The following is a 15,480-nucleotide window of genomic DNA, read 5'->3' on the forward strand; positions in this document are numbered from 1 at the left end:
GATATCTGCCAATTCCAACTGGTCTAGAGTCTTGTTTAGATCTTGTGTTTCTCTACTGATTCTTTGCCTAGATGATCTGTCTAATATTGACAGTGGGGTGTTCAGGTCCCCTGCTATTATGGTATTAGTGTCTATTTCCTTCTTTAGGTCTAATAGAGTTTGTTTTATAAATCTGGCTGCTCCAACATTGGGTGCATACATATTTATGATTGTTATGTCTTCTTGATGGATCAGTCCTTATATCATTAAGTAGTGTCCCTCATTGTCTCTTTTTATGTTTTTTAGTTTAAAGTCTATTTTGTCAGATATAAGAATAGCTACTCCAGCTCGTTTTTCTTTTCTGTTTGCATGGTAAATCTTTTTCCATCCTTTCACTCTTAGTCTGTGTGAATCTTTATTGGTGAGGTGGGTCTCTTGTAGGCAGCATATAGTTGGGTCCTGCTTTTTGATCCAGTCAGCCAGTCTGTGTCTTTTGATTGGGGAATTTAAGCCTTTTACATTAAGAGTTGTTATTGAAAGGTGTTGATTTATTCCTAGCATTTTATTGGTTGTTTGGTTGTCTTAGGTGTCTTTTGTTCCTTGCTTTCTGATTTACTGTTTGGTTTCTGTGTTTGTTGGTTCCTTAGGTTGTAGATAGTGCTTTTGTTAGCTTGTTTTCTCTTCATGAATGCCATTTTTATTATACTAGCGGGTTTAGATTTTTCTTGGGTTTTTATGGCAGTTGTAGTTATTTTTCAGGAACCAAACCCAGTACTCCCTTGAGGATTTCTTGTAAGGGTGGTCGTGTGGTAGTGAACTCCCGCAGTTTTTGTTTGTCTGAGAAATATACTATTTGCCCCTCATTTCGGAAGGATAGCCTTGCAGGGTAGAGTATTCTTGGCTGGCAATCTTTGTCTTTTAGTATTTTGAAAATATCATCCCATTCCTTTCTAGCTTTTAGGGTTTGTGATGAAAAGTCTGATGTTAACCTGATTGGGGCTCCCTTATAGGTGATTTGACGCTTCTCTCTTGCAGCTTTTAAGATTCTCTCTTTGTCTCTGAGTTTTGCCAATGTGACTATGACATGTCTTGGAGAAGGTCTTTTTGGGTTGAATACATTTGGAGATCATTGAGCTTCCTGGATCTGAAGATCTGTGATTTTTCCTATACCTGGGAAGTTTTCTGCCACTATTTTGTTGAATATGTTTTCAATGGAATCTCCATTTTCCTCCCCTTCTGGAATACCCATGACTTGGATATTTGATCGCTTATGGTTGTCTGATATCTCTCTCAGATTTTCTTCAATGTCCTTGATTCTTTTTTCTTTCTTTTTGTCTGCTTGTGTTATTTCAAACAGCCCATCTTCAAGTTCAGAGGTTCTCTCTTCAACTTCGACAAGCCTGCTGGTTAAACTCTCCGTTGTGTTTTTTATTTCATTGAATAACTTCTTCAGTTCAGCAAGTTCTGCTACATTTTTTTTCAGGACATTGATTTCCTTGTACATTTCCTCTTTCAGATCCTGTATACTTTTCCTCATTACATCATGATGTCTAGCCGAGCTTTCTTTTATCTCATTCCGTTTCCTTAGAATTATCACTCGAAATTCCTTATCAGTTATTTCAAGGGCTTCTTGTTCTATAGGATCTAGAGTTTGAGATTTATTAACTTTTGGTGGTGTACTTTCTTGATTTTTTGTATTTATGGTATCTTTTTTTTGGTGTTTATTCATTGTTGCAGGGGGTTTCACAGTCCACCGGTTTGAGACTAATGACTAACTAGGATGTTGCTGTGGTTGCCAATTTCGTATGGCTCCCTCCGTGACTGCTCAGTTGGCCTCTAGTGCCTTGTGTGTGTGGTTGCCTCGGGTCTTGGGCTTCTCCGGGGAGCCACCTTTCTGGTCAGCTTGGACTCTGCTGGGCTGGTGGATCACGTACCACAGGGTGTGTAATCTCTGTTGAGCTTTCACTTCCTGTGCAGGACTTCTTGTTCCGTGTGCTCTGGCCCAGGCTGTTAGATCGTGCAGTGGCAACCCCACTGGCTATGTGGTTTCTGTCGAGTCTCCGCCTCCCTGGCCGCATGTCTCCCCACTCTGTGCGCACTGTGCTGGGCTGGGGCGTGTCTTCTGCACCCCTCGTCTATCAGCTGGGCCTTCAAGACCCTGCTCGGCACCGCCTCGCCCAGGAAGTCTACCAGGTTTCTGCTAGGCACAGACGACCGGTCTCTCTGGGTGCCTTTGTAGCACTATGTAGATCTTTCTCGGGTCTTGTTCACCTTTGTATCCCCCCAGTATAAACCGAGTCTAGTGCCCACCTGCAGCCAGCTCTCTGGCAGGTTCAAGCGGACCTGGGTACTCTCCTACCACACTATTCCCAACCAGAAATTCGTTAGGCTTTTTTCCAAACTGGTGGCCGCAGAGATGGTATCTGCCTCCCAGTAACAGGGAGTTTACCTGGGGCCGGAGTCCAGGGTGTGGTGGAGTGACAGTCGGCCCGCCCGTACTTCCTTGCCCTCCCGACACTGGCCGGGGATGCCCCACGCCACCAGCCCCGCCAGAGAACCACGGAGGGAGTGGCAGCGGAGGCCAGTATGCAGGCTCCGGAAAGCCCCACGCCAGGCCAAGCAAGTGGGAGGGCTCAGTGATGGCGGAACAGGGCGGAGCTGCCTGCACCTGGGAAAATGGAGGCAGCACCGGGGTGGTGAGTGGCCTGGTGGTGCAGGCGGGAGCCGCGTGGGCATCCACCCCCCGAACAGAGCTGTGCCAGGGATCACTCACAGTGCTGTGCCAGGTCGGGTGCTCGCTCTGTCTCTGGTTTGCCGCCTTTCCCAGTTCTCAGCCGCTGCCGCCTCGGGCTGTTCAGTCAGCTCAGGTGCTCCCAGGAATCTTCTTTAATGCCGGCCTGAAACCTCGAATCCTGAATAGGGCCACTGGCCGCCTTCAGCGCGGCCCCGGTCTCCGGGATCCTGTCTGCATCCAAAGCAGCCCTGTCGCCACGTTCCCTGTTTCGAGACTCGCTTTTTCAGCTAAGAAACAGTTCTTTTCCTGCTCCACACTTCAAAGCTGTTGCCTGTAAATGAGGCAGCCTTTCCTGCTGGGGGTAAAGTGGCGGTCACCCCCCACGACTGGCCAGCAGCAGCAGTCCTCCCTTAAGAGATGGCGAGAGGAAGGTCCACAAGTTTCCCGGCTGCCTGAGGCCCAGTGGCCACCTTTTCCACCTCAGCTACTCCGCGCCAGCCGCCACAGCCGCCGCCATCTTGAAACTCAATTATTAAAAGTTTTTTGATGGTTTGAAACAGTCTCAACTCTCAAGAAAGGGGACCTGTCATGTCAAGAGTTTTTGAGAAAAATGGCTGAACATGGAAGGGCAAGGTGAAGAGCTGGAACCGTGGCAGCCCAAGTACAGGGCACCACTGGTATCCGTGGTCTGCACCAGTAAGGAAGGAATACTTGCAACAACAACAAGAGATTCATTTGAAATATGGGGCCAATTTCAAGAGTTGCAAAGACAGTGAAAGTCAACAAACCAGTGTTCACTAAGGGACTGATTACATTCTCCAGTTCTCTCTGGTGTGTTTGGAAGGCTCAAGGTGGAACTTGGTGTTTAGAAAGTAGAAGCTATCTCCTGGAACTAAGAATTCCTGTGTAGTTCTGGATAAATTAAGAAAAAAGTAAAGACCCCTAGAGATTCTGGTTGCAATCTGACAGTGTTCAAGACAGTATCAATATGAAAAATCAGATAAATATGATGTATTTCTACCCAAGCAGATAAAACTAATCACTTGGAAAAATAGGTAAGTTTTGTATGATGAAGAAAGAAGTTTGGAACAATAGTGAGCAGCATTTTTGCTTAAATGAAATTCAACAAAACCAAATAAATATATAATAGCAGCAATTATTTTTCATGTAATATAAAAATATGTATTAAATGCACTATAAAATATGTTTCATTTGTGTACTTTGTTGAAAAAAAGAATATTAATAAGAAAATTGGTATGGTTCTTCAGTCATTGAAATTCTACTTTCTGGATATATTTATGAAATAGTACACCAAATAAGTTTTTTGTAGCACTATACAAATGTGAGGGATGAACATAGAGAGCTCCCAAAGATGTTTCATTTATACAACAAATATTTAATGATCTCCACTGTGTGCCAGGTACAGTGGAATTTTTGTGCATTCCCTAGGTAACAAAGCAGAAGTGATCGGTCACTTCACAGAGTTTCAATCTAGTTAATATGATTATAAATCTCTATCCTCAAATCAGCTTCATGAGGTAACAAATAGTATTATACATAATTTATTTTTTAGTAAATTTAGGTAGACTGGTGTAAGTCACTTGCTAATTTAGCAGGAAAGACAGGACTAGAATTAGTTATTAAACTGAATACAATATTCATAGGTGATTTATTGCATGATGGCAACACTGCACTGAGAGAAAATAACACCATTTTTTCCCATTCTGAATCCTTGCACTGCCTCACATTAGTCTAGCAGTTCTGGCAAGTTGTTGACTATGAAAACCCTGGCTGGAAGTTTTCATGTTTCCTAGGAATGATACCTTTGCTAGTATCAGTCTTTGCTTCTCTGTTAGGCCCTGCTTCCTGAGAGCCCATAACCATTGGTTCCAGCATTGCAAAAGCTCTCCATTTCTCATCAGTGGGAGTGAAGGAGGCATCAACAAAGAGACGAGAAGGTGAGATAGAGCATGAAATGAGCAAAGGGTAAGAGAGAGGTCAGCTATGCTGCTAGGAGAAAAAAAAATCCTGTTAAAGAAGAAGGAAAGGATGCAGAAGTATATTTTAGAAAATAATCACTTGTGAAAACCTTCAGCTCCAAAACCTACATCACACCGAATCTTTAATCTAAGTGCACTTTATGGAGACATACAGATATATGTTGATAGGAAAGAAAAGCTGAATTATTATCGCTGTATTACCTTTTTAGTGAATAGTTATTAAAAATCAATACTCTTCCACTTGGGAATCAATAGTGAAAAATCATTTAAGCATCAAGGGATTATTTCCCTATAATGAGGTGTTAGTGTTATCTTTTCCAGCACAGGCAACAGTGCCTGACCCATAGAAGACACTCAAAAAATACTTCAAGTTGAGTAATTAAATGAAAATTGTTGAATAAATGAAAGAGTTGACCTCAGTATAGATATATAGCTACAGCTAATACCTATTGTGGGTGTGAGAGAATAAACATAATGCTCAAGAAATAATCAAGGGTTCCAATATAATCCTTTCAATTAGATTTCCACACAGAAAGTGTTCTTATTTTACTGGAATATTTTAGTTATGGTGTTTTTTTAAATTTTTTTTTAATTTTATTTTTTATATATGTGCTCAATACTTATTGCTTCAACTGAATTAAAATTAAAATATAAGATGGTCTCAACTATGGCATGTGCAGGAGTTTAACAAACTTCAAGTACTTTTCCTGGCTTTGGGAAATAGATGTTTATATGGAAATGCTTTCTTAAACACCTCAGTTATTTTTCCATTTTTAGAGGAAGATATGTAAAGGAAAGGAAATTAGTAATAGATCCACCAGGACAGTTTTAGGTACTAGCCCATGCATGCACACCTAGTTGTAATAGTGGAGGAAAGGCTCTCTCCAAAGCTAAGAAAATAGATTCCAGCTGTGCATGCACATTGGAGCAACAGCAGTTGGATGTAATGTGGAGAAAACAAAGTTCTTTTCACAACCATATAATCTATTTAGACAAATCAGACAGTTAGCAAGAAATACTTGTTTCCCAAAGGTTTCTTTTGAAACAGTGTAGACACAGTCTAAATTGCTTGGGTGGCAGGCTTCCAGTTCTCTGGTTTTATGATGTGATCCATGTCAATAAGATGAAAAGGCACTCTCTCAGTAGCACGTTTGTCAGTGTGAACAGGCTGACACTCAATGCCAAAGGCTTTAAGGAAAAAGACTTATTTTTCTCCCATACTGAGCAGGTTATCAGAGAAGAAATGATTCACTTTATGGATTACCACATGCACAAAACTTTAAATTAAATGTCAGCCAATTCAGCTGATTTGGAAATCAAGCAAAAATATTTAAAGGCTTTTTTTTTTTTTTTACAGTTTACTTTTAATATGAAGCATTTCAGAATCACTTTAAAATATTTTAATTAAAATAGGTCTGTTATCTACTGGGACCGTAATATAAAATGAAGTAAAAACTTTATAAAATGTATTATTACAGAACTAAGTTACTATATTTTTATTTATACTTATTCTTTTTATATGAATTTTTTTGTTAGGTAGGCCAAAATTATATAGGATATAATATCTATCTATCTCTATATAGACTTATAGATATTTCTTTTTCCCTTCCGTGTATATATGCATGTGTGTGTACATGTTTGTGTTTGTGTCTGTGTGTGTGTATTACCTTACAGAAATAATTTAAATTCCTTGGCCATAAAGCTTTTAAGTAAAGAACCTTTTACATAACATACTTTTCCTACAATATCTTAACTTCTGTTTATTTCTTTGCTTCCGGAGGTCATCAGAAGACAAACGAGGCAAGGAAGGTGTTTCCCTGGCTCTCTCTGTATTGGATTATGGTGTAAGACTGCTCCAAGGAGCTAATCCTACATGTGATGGGAAGGCTTGCCTCTAAGAGACTACAAGACCAGGAGCAATGCAATCAGCAAGAGATTTATTAATTCCAACGCGTTGGGGTCCCACCGCAAAGCTGAGGTGAGACCCCGCCAGACTTTTGAGCTGTCTTTTTATACATTTTCTGGGGCAGTTTTCTGGCAGCAAGGAGACAAAGCAGTGGGCAGGGTTCATTGGCTAACTTCAGCGACCTTTAAACTCATTGGTTGGCACCCATCTGTTCTTAGGTAATTTCCCCCTCAGGCATTTTTACTGATAAACACCTGACCATCTGTTGGTTCTGTTTCCCTTTTTCTCAGAACTGGGAGGGTATATGTCTTTTCTGGAGCCGAGTGCCTTTCCCACCCTTCCTGGAACAGGGTGCCCTCCTTTGGCCTCTGGGGAAAAAATTCTAAGATGGCTTCACAGCTGCTAATCTGGAGCAAGCTTGTTTTACAGAAGCAGATAGCACAGTTTAGTATTCTTCAATGGGTTTATGGGTCCTTCAGCTAAAGTTCAAAGACCTTGCAAGTGACCTTCTCATGTCCCTGGTGACCACTCTTCTATCTTGCCGCCTCGGGCTTAAATGCTGTGGCTAGCCTTAGGCACCCCATTATCATTTATCAGTTTCCCTAACTCCTGACTACAGCTTTGTAAACAGTCCTTTTATAAAACTCTCCTTACATTGCCCAGTTTGAGTGTGCCATCTGTTCTTGCCAAGACCCTACCTGGCAAACAAGAGTGGCATGAACCCTCCTTCTCTGGTCTGAAAACATTGTGGACTACTGAATGTGTGTTTTCTCACACTGGAGAAGATATGTATTAGTCAATTCAGCAAATCCAGAATAAAGAATAAAGGAAGGTTTTCAATGAATAGATTTAGCTTCTCTAAATTCAGCAGACACAATTGATATTCCCTAAATGAGAGCAGAGACACAGTTATTGAAAGAGGGAAATAGTATGAGCTGTTATAAATTATGAATGAATCAAAATATCTCCTGTCAAAAGGAAACCTGAAAATACAGTTTCAATTATTTCTGAGCAGCTAAAAATTTCCAGAAATGGAATAAGCAGATCTCATTGTAGCTCTCTCCTCGGTGGGGCACCAATTCTTAGCTATTTGGTGATATTTGATTGTGAGCTTCCATAGTAATCTAATGCGGGAACATTCTAAATGCTTGTATTTATATCTTACGCAATATTTAAACTGTGCCATGTGAGGAAATAATATACTAGTGAACAATGTAGTCTTTGGAATCAGACAGGTTTTGCTTAAAATCATTTTAGTAACTGCATAATCTTGAGTAGGTCATCCACCGTACAGAGTGATTTTAGAAATAAGTGACAAAAATATATGTAAAGTACCTGAGACTTTAAAAACAAAGGAATTTATTTTCATATACATGGGGGTACTTCAAAAAGTTTGTGGAAAATAGACATGTAATGAAAACATGGATCTTTCAATAAACTTTCTGAAGTGACCTGGTATAATAATGGACTTTCTTACATGGCTTTGACTGGTTAATTTAGGATATATACACATATATGTACATATATAAACATATATATGTATTTATATGCACATACATATACTCATATGTATGTATGTATTATTGATGTTCATATGACAACTATTTGCTTTTCCTTGGGTTCTAGCAACTTTCCAGTTGAGGTTATAGCATTATATCTTTTTTTGCCCAGTAATTTCCCTGTTTTTTTTTTTTTTTTTTTTTTTTTTTTTACTTATACCTGTTCCCTGTCTTTGTCTCCACCTCTGGAATTCTTTGACCTTTTCTTTATTTTATACCATGATGGCCAGGCTTACAGATCCTCTGCATTTATTTACTTTATAATTTCTTGGTTCAGATCTTCAGTTAATCCTATAACTGCTCATACTTTTTCTCCATTATTGCTACTTTATTCTTTTTGCATGTACTGTATAACAAAATGCTGGATTTGGAGAGACTTTCAATGGGAGATAGCTTTTTTTACTTAGATAAGAAGCAATTTCCTCTTCTCAATGATGACATTTATTTTTCTCCAACATGTAGGTTAAATAGTCATTTTGAAAAAAAATCACAGAAGCATAAACTATTAGTTCAGGCTATGCTTTGAATGTTTGTGTTCCCTCCAAACTTTATGTTGAAACCTAATCCCCAGTGCAACAGTGTTAAGAGGTGGGGCCCTTTGGAAGTAGATAGGCAATGCGAGATCTGCCATCATGATGGGATTAGCACCATTATAAAAGGGCTTAAGGGAGTGAGTTCAGCTTATTTTGACCTCCCGCCTTCCACTATGTAAGAACACAGCATTCAAGGTGCTGTCTTGGAAGTAGCAACCAGACCCTCACCAGACACCAAACTTGCTAGTGCCTTGATCTTGGATTTCTGATCCTTCAGAAATAAATTTCTACTCTTCATAAATTACTGTTTCAGTATTTTGTTATAGCAGCTTAAATGGACTAAGATCATTGATATCATTTTTTTAAACATGTTCAGTTAATCACATCTGCAAGGCACTAGGATTTTGGATTTTTTTTTTTTTCTTTTAAATGATCCATTTGCAAGAATTCTATACATTTATTTATGGAATAAAAGAGAAAAGATATAAAATATGGAAGAAAAAAATGAGAATAGGAAAAATATAGGAGAAGAAAATATCATGTTTTGTGTTTTCTGTCCCCTTTAGCTAGTATATCCAATACACGCCAAAAGTTATTTTTAAAGTCTTAAGTCATTCTTTGAATCATTTATTCAACAAATATTTTTGATTGCTTCTTATTATTTATAGATAAACAAAGTGGGAGAGGGAAATAATAATATGGAGAAAATAATTTTTACTCCATGCTTAAACTTTGTGAAGCTAGAGAGAGTCAGAGATAATTGTTATTCTTAGTTCAGAATTAAGCAAATTTCAGTCCCTTTTCACCCTACATTTAGCAATTATTAATGCCTTTCTCTTTCTCTTATTGTCATAGATCACTTTCCACATTTTCCAGAGTTAAGTAAATTCTATGAGTCTGGAGTGGGGGTGTTAAACATTTAGGGTTATCCAACCCTTGCCTCAGTGCAAAGGAGTTTAATAAAGTTCAGTTTCTTTAATGCTTGTAAGTGGATATTGAAGGTGACAAGTTTCCAATTTTGGTGTGTGGAGGGGATGAACAATGGGATAGGTGTAGGGTTATTAGTAAAGGAAATTCTGGAATCCAAATATTTTTTTAAAGTTATTTTTGCAGATGGGCTTTAGGTGTCATATGGTTTACCTCTGCATGTACTTGGCCTTCTTGAGGATAATAATGTCTCTTAAGGTACTATGTCAAATTTTCTTAAACTGAATTCTCCCAGCTACTCTATGAATCATTATTATCAAAGTTACCACAACCATAATTATCAGTACATACTTTATACTAATAAGAATTACACTTCAGTTCCCCTCCTAGGCACCAGGGATACAGTGGTGAAGAAAGAAATAGCTTTGTCCTTACATAGCATTTAGTCTATTTAGTAAAGGTATTCAAGTAAATAGGCAATTAAATTATAGTGGTAGAAATGCCATGGTAGGAGAGGGTGTTTAAAAGCATATAGGAAGGTCACAACCTTGGGAAGTCTTCTCAGAAGATATGGTTTTCAGGCAGACACTTAAAGTATAAATATTAAATAAACTAGGTTTGAGGGTGAGCAGTAGAGAAAGGCAATATGTTCTAACCAGAAGAAAGAGCATGTTCAGTGGATAAGAGGTGAGAGGATTTAGGTAAAGAAACAGAAAATGTTTAGTATAGCTTAGATTGCTTCAGGGAAACGTACATTAAAATGTTGCTAGAGAGAAAAACAAAAATTGTAACTGGTAGGAAATGTAAATTTTATCCTGAAAACAATAAGGATATTAAAAGGATTTTTTATCTATGAGTGACACAATCAGCATTTTAGTGAAATAGTCAGCATTTTGATATATCCTAAATTTGGAGAATATATCAGAAGTAGGTAAGTGTGAAAGCAGATAGAAGAGCTAGAAAGGTCTTGAGATAATCCTAGTGTGAGAAGATTGCAGAATGTACCAATGAAATGCAATGCATATGGACAGATCTTTCATATTCAAGAAATAGTAAGGTGAAAGTATCCAACAAGAAAATATGACATTGAATTGGGGTAGTAAGAAAGAAGGAATCAAAATGACACTTAGGTTTCTGGATGGGGCAAATCAGTGACTGTGTCATTTAACTGAAATCAGAAACATAGAACAAAGAGGTTTGGTGATAATAGTTCACTTACAGACATATAAAGACTGAGAAGCTTAGGAGACGTTTGATATGGTAGTATGATGTATGGATCTAGAGCTCTGGGCTAAGTTTCTATGTTTTATCCCAAATAGACAACCATGGATTGATACAACTTCATAAAACAGCCTAGGTGGAATTATCAAATTAAATAAGAAAAAGACCTCATATAAAACTTAAGAATATTAATGTATATGCACTTAGAAAAAAAAAAGGAAGAACTTAGAGAGAAAATCAGAAGACTGATGTAGAAATTTCAGGAATAATTAAAATAAAAGTGTCAACAATTACAAAAGCAATTAAGAAATTAAGCATGGTAAGGATTACAACTTTTCTATTAAATGTAGTGACATGAAGTCATTTTAGTAAATTTAAAGAGATGTTTTGGTTGAATGTTGAATGTGAAACTCAGATTTGAGTGTTAAGTACAAGTAAAGAATGAAATATACATGTGAAAAAAATTCTTTCAAGAGTTTGTCTATAAAATCAGAAAATATAGACAGGGTAGAAATTGAGGTTGATGGACATATGTTTTGTTTTATTTGCTTTTATTACTGTTTTTAGTTGACAGACTTGAATGGGTTGACGGCTAATAGGAAAAAACCAAAACAAAAAAAGAAGTTGAACATAGAGGACAGAATAGTACAACAAACAGAATCTGGAGTACACGGGAAGAAATTAATTTTATATGCCAACATCAAGTCTGAGAAGGTGGTAAAGACACATTTTAAAGTATCTGAAGATCCCGTTTGTTCACATGAGGTAAGAAAAGTGGTGTTCTTGAAGTGATATTGGGATAGAAAAGAATTCTCTGCCCTGAGGGGTACGGCATGTGGTGTAATTGAACTTCTACTTGAGAAGGATGCAGAGGTCACATTGTCGTTAGCCACATGCAGGTTCTGACTGACAGATAATCAGGCTGTAATTGAGTCAAAAAGATGGAGAATAACTTTGGTGAAGAACTAAATACTCTACTTTAAGAAAGTAAGAGATTTTTTCTCTCCACACTTCTTATGAGCATAGTAAAAAGATTTTAGAGATTGGATTAGGATAGAGAAAGCACAAAGTATTAAAAATTTGGAGGAGACAGGTCTAATGTATGGATTAAGAATATAAGTAACATTGTATGTGCTTTGATAGCTTTTGACTGGTCATTTTTATTAAAAAAGAAAGAATTAATCCCAGAATTTCCTCTGAGAATTGAAACACACAGACATGGATAGACAGATAGATACATAGATGATAGATATCTGATAAGATGTATTTCTTTTGAGGGATCTCTAATTCTAGTTAGATAGGCTAGAAATGGCTTATATTTCATTCACTCTTATACATATACATTGTTTTTACATTATAATATCTCTGAAATTACAATGCACCCTGTCATCAATAATATCAAAAAATCAGCCACATGGCAATTATGAGTTAGTAATTGTTGCTTATGTGTGTGCAAATTTGGTCATAGCTGTTGCAATTGTGAACACTTTAACTTGTGTTCAAATATCATACAAAAACTTTCAAAATAATACATTATATTTCAGAATTGAAATAAAGAGTTACTGAAGCAAATGTCATTAGAGAAGTGATCTATCACAGTTGTATACTTTTTGCTAAGTAACCAGCAGATATCAGGATCTAATATAAAGAGATTCAAGAAGATAATACTATATTACATTTGTTATCGAGATTAAAGAACATATGTAGCCTATCCTATGCCAAACAATTCAACTGATGGCAGGAAAAATTGTCAAATGCCTCAGAATAGATGAAAAAAATGTCAGAGCATGAGAGGCTGTTGTGATCAATGCCTGCGCTGCCCAGGGCTATCAATAAAGCATCGTGTCATAGCTTAACTTGTCTTTCTAAGAGGTGCACAGAATAATGGTACATATTATAATCAATGAAGCCTTAGTCAATCAAATACTGCATTTGTGTCCTGGCCTCTTATCATCTTTGGTGATTTGGGTAAATTCGACTTCTCCAAAATTGGTCAGCTGCGTCTTGGATTGATATTAGCTCTGGGAAAATACATATGTTTATTTCATTGAAAATTCTGGATTTCTGGAAAAAGTAAGTCTGAGTCTTAATTGATTTTATTCTGAATACAGCGGTTTGGAGGCTACTGGCTTGCAGGCTCCCATGGAGAATAGAATGCTCTTCAGTCACTAAGAGTAGCATAAGAGACTTTTCTCTGGAACTTTTGTGTGTGTGTTCAATAGGAAATTTATTGCAAAAGCACCATCTAAGAAAGCGAAAAAAATATCCTCCAGCCAACAACATACCAAGGGATAGGTTTATCTTCAATATACTAGCTAAGAAGCGCATTGCAAAATACTCCATCTTAAAATGCAATGGTCTTTGAGGATTTTATAATTGAACCAAGAAATGTGAGAAACCATAAAGATTTACTAAGTTCCACTAATGTTTTTTAATCTTTCTCCTTATAGAAACCCAATATAGAAAATATTCTTTCTCAGAAGATATTTCAGGAATAGTGGACTACAAGGCAAAATAATCTTCTTTTAAAACACTCTGCCATAAAAAAGAATGAAATTCTCCCATTTGCAACAACAAGGATGAGCTTGGAGAAACTTATATTGAGTGAAATAAGCAAAATACAGAAGGAAAAATACTGTATGTAATCACTCATAAGTGGGAGCAAAGAGAGAAAGAAGGAAAGAAAGACAATAGTGGTGTGTTGGACTTGCAGAGGGAGAGAGCATACCTAGGGTTGCAAAATGGGGTGGAGGGAAAGGGGAGGGGTCGGGGGTCAGGTATTAATTCGGTGGGGGACATGGGATATAATAGCAATTTGTGGTAATGGCATGCTGCCAGTATTGATCTGGCTATCACATATTGGGCACAAGTGGTGACAGTCAGCTTTGTGCTCCATGAATATTCATAACTAGGAAAAATAATAATAATAAAATCACCCCTTATTTTGTTTAAATAATAAGCTGTTTATTAACAAAAATATGCAGTTTGGAATGTCACAATTAACTTTCCATCCATCTTTTTTGTTAGGATACTGTAAGCAAGAAAAATTTAATTTGGTATCTTGAGCTATTTTCCACTCTTCAAGAATAATATTAGATCATGTTTTATGTATAAAACATATGTAAATATGGGCCTGTAAGTTCTCCAGACAAGCTATGTAGACAGGCAGCTTACTAAAAGAATTAAGAGAAATTCGGTTAATGTGACTTCTATCAAATATATCAGGGATTAAGGCAGACACTGGGTGCTTTCAAGCTTCATTAGCTCTGAACTAACTTAAAAAGACATGAGAAAGAGTATTGTTTAAAACTTGGGTTAGCCGTCTAAAATTTTAATTACTCCAATCTCATTACTCTAAAAGATAGTGATAGCATCAGAGTTCCAAATTTCACATAAAAATAACTTTAAAAATGAGTGTTATTTATATTCCGATACAATATTGAATGCAACATTTAATATCAAATCTAAATATGCTTTCTTCAAGGCTCTTTGGAAAGTGTAGTACTGATGTCTAGAACAGTCCCAGGACAAATAATCCAGAATGCTTGCTTACATGCTGACGTACTCAGGATCTATTGAATCAGAACATTTAGTTGAGTCTTGTTCATTTTAAATAAGTTCCTCAGGAAAGTCTAATAACAATAAAATTTGACAACCACTGCCTAGCATGACAGTGTAAGTTCTAAATAAAATTCTCATTAATTTGACCAGTTAACTAGTATCAATTATTTGAATTATAACATTATTTCTGTTTTTTATAAATAGCAATTAAATAAAATAATACTAATATTTTTCTATTAAAATAAGTATTAGTCCTCCATTAAGAGCATTAACAAAACTTAGTAATAACCAATCGACTCTACCTACCGTTTATGCATTGGTCCCACATAACACACTTTTCAGTTAACTGGATCATTGCATTGGCACAATCATTTCCCTTCACCAAGACATTTTCTTTGATAACCACCACTTAAATCTTTAGCAAAAGGGCCCCCACCTTGTTCCAGGGACAATCCATACTCCACTTGCTGCTTGGGTTGGAATTGTCCTTGAGAGGTATGAGGTCACCCCATTTTTAACACCTTTCTTCTTGGACTATTCTAGGTACCAACTATGCCCATTCAGATCTACCAGCAAACAGTATGACATTAGCAGTGCAAAAGATTTATTGGAAAAAAGTGCTTTTCAACAATAAAATAGAGGTGGAGCAGGAGAAAGCAAGGAGCAGTCAAACTGTGTTGCATGTATGACACTCATGAAAGGGGCAGGGAAAGGAGGGAATGTTGAGTAGGACTGGAGTACTTCTCTGATAAAATTAGACTAAAGGAAGCCCCTGAGGAAAAACAACAACAACAACAATAAAAAAAAAACTACTAGCTAGAAGAGTCTCACATCAGTCCAGAATGGCCCAGATCTAATAACTCCATAGTGCTCAGTCATTGGCTATGAATAGTCTGGGAAATATGTGGCTTCAGAGTGAATGCTCTGGCAGATCCCAAAGATACAGCAGCAGAAGTCTCTCGGCTTACCACATTTCTCACAGCTGGGTCTGTCTTCAAGGGAGAGCCACGCCATCCTCACATGAGGTTTTAACCTACTACATATATGAAGGAATGCAATA

The sequence above is a fragment of the Cynocephalus volans genome, chromosome 15 (assembly GCF_027409185.1).
Source record: "Cynocephalus volans isolate mCynVol1 chromosome 15, mCynVol1.pri, whole genome shotgun sequence".
Taxonomy (NCBI): Eukaryota; Metazoa; Chordata; class Mammalia; order Dermoptera; family Cynocephalidae; genus Cynocephalus; species Cynocephalus volans.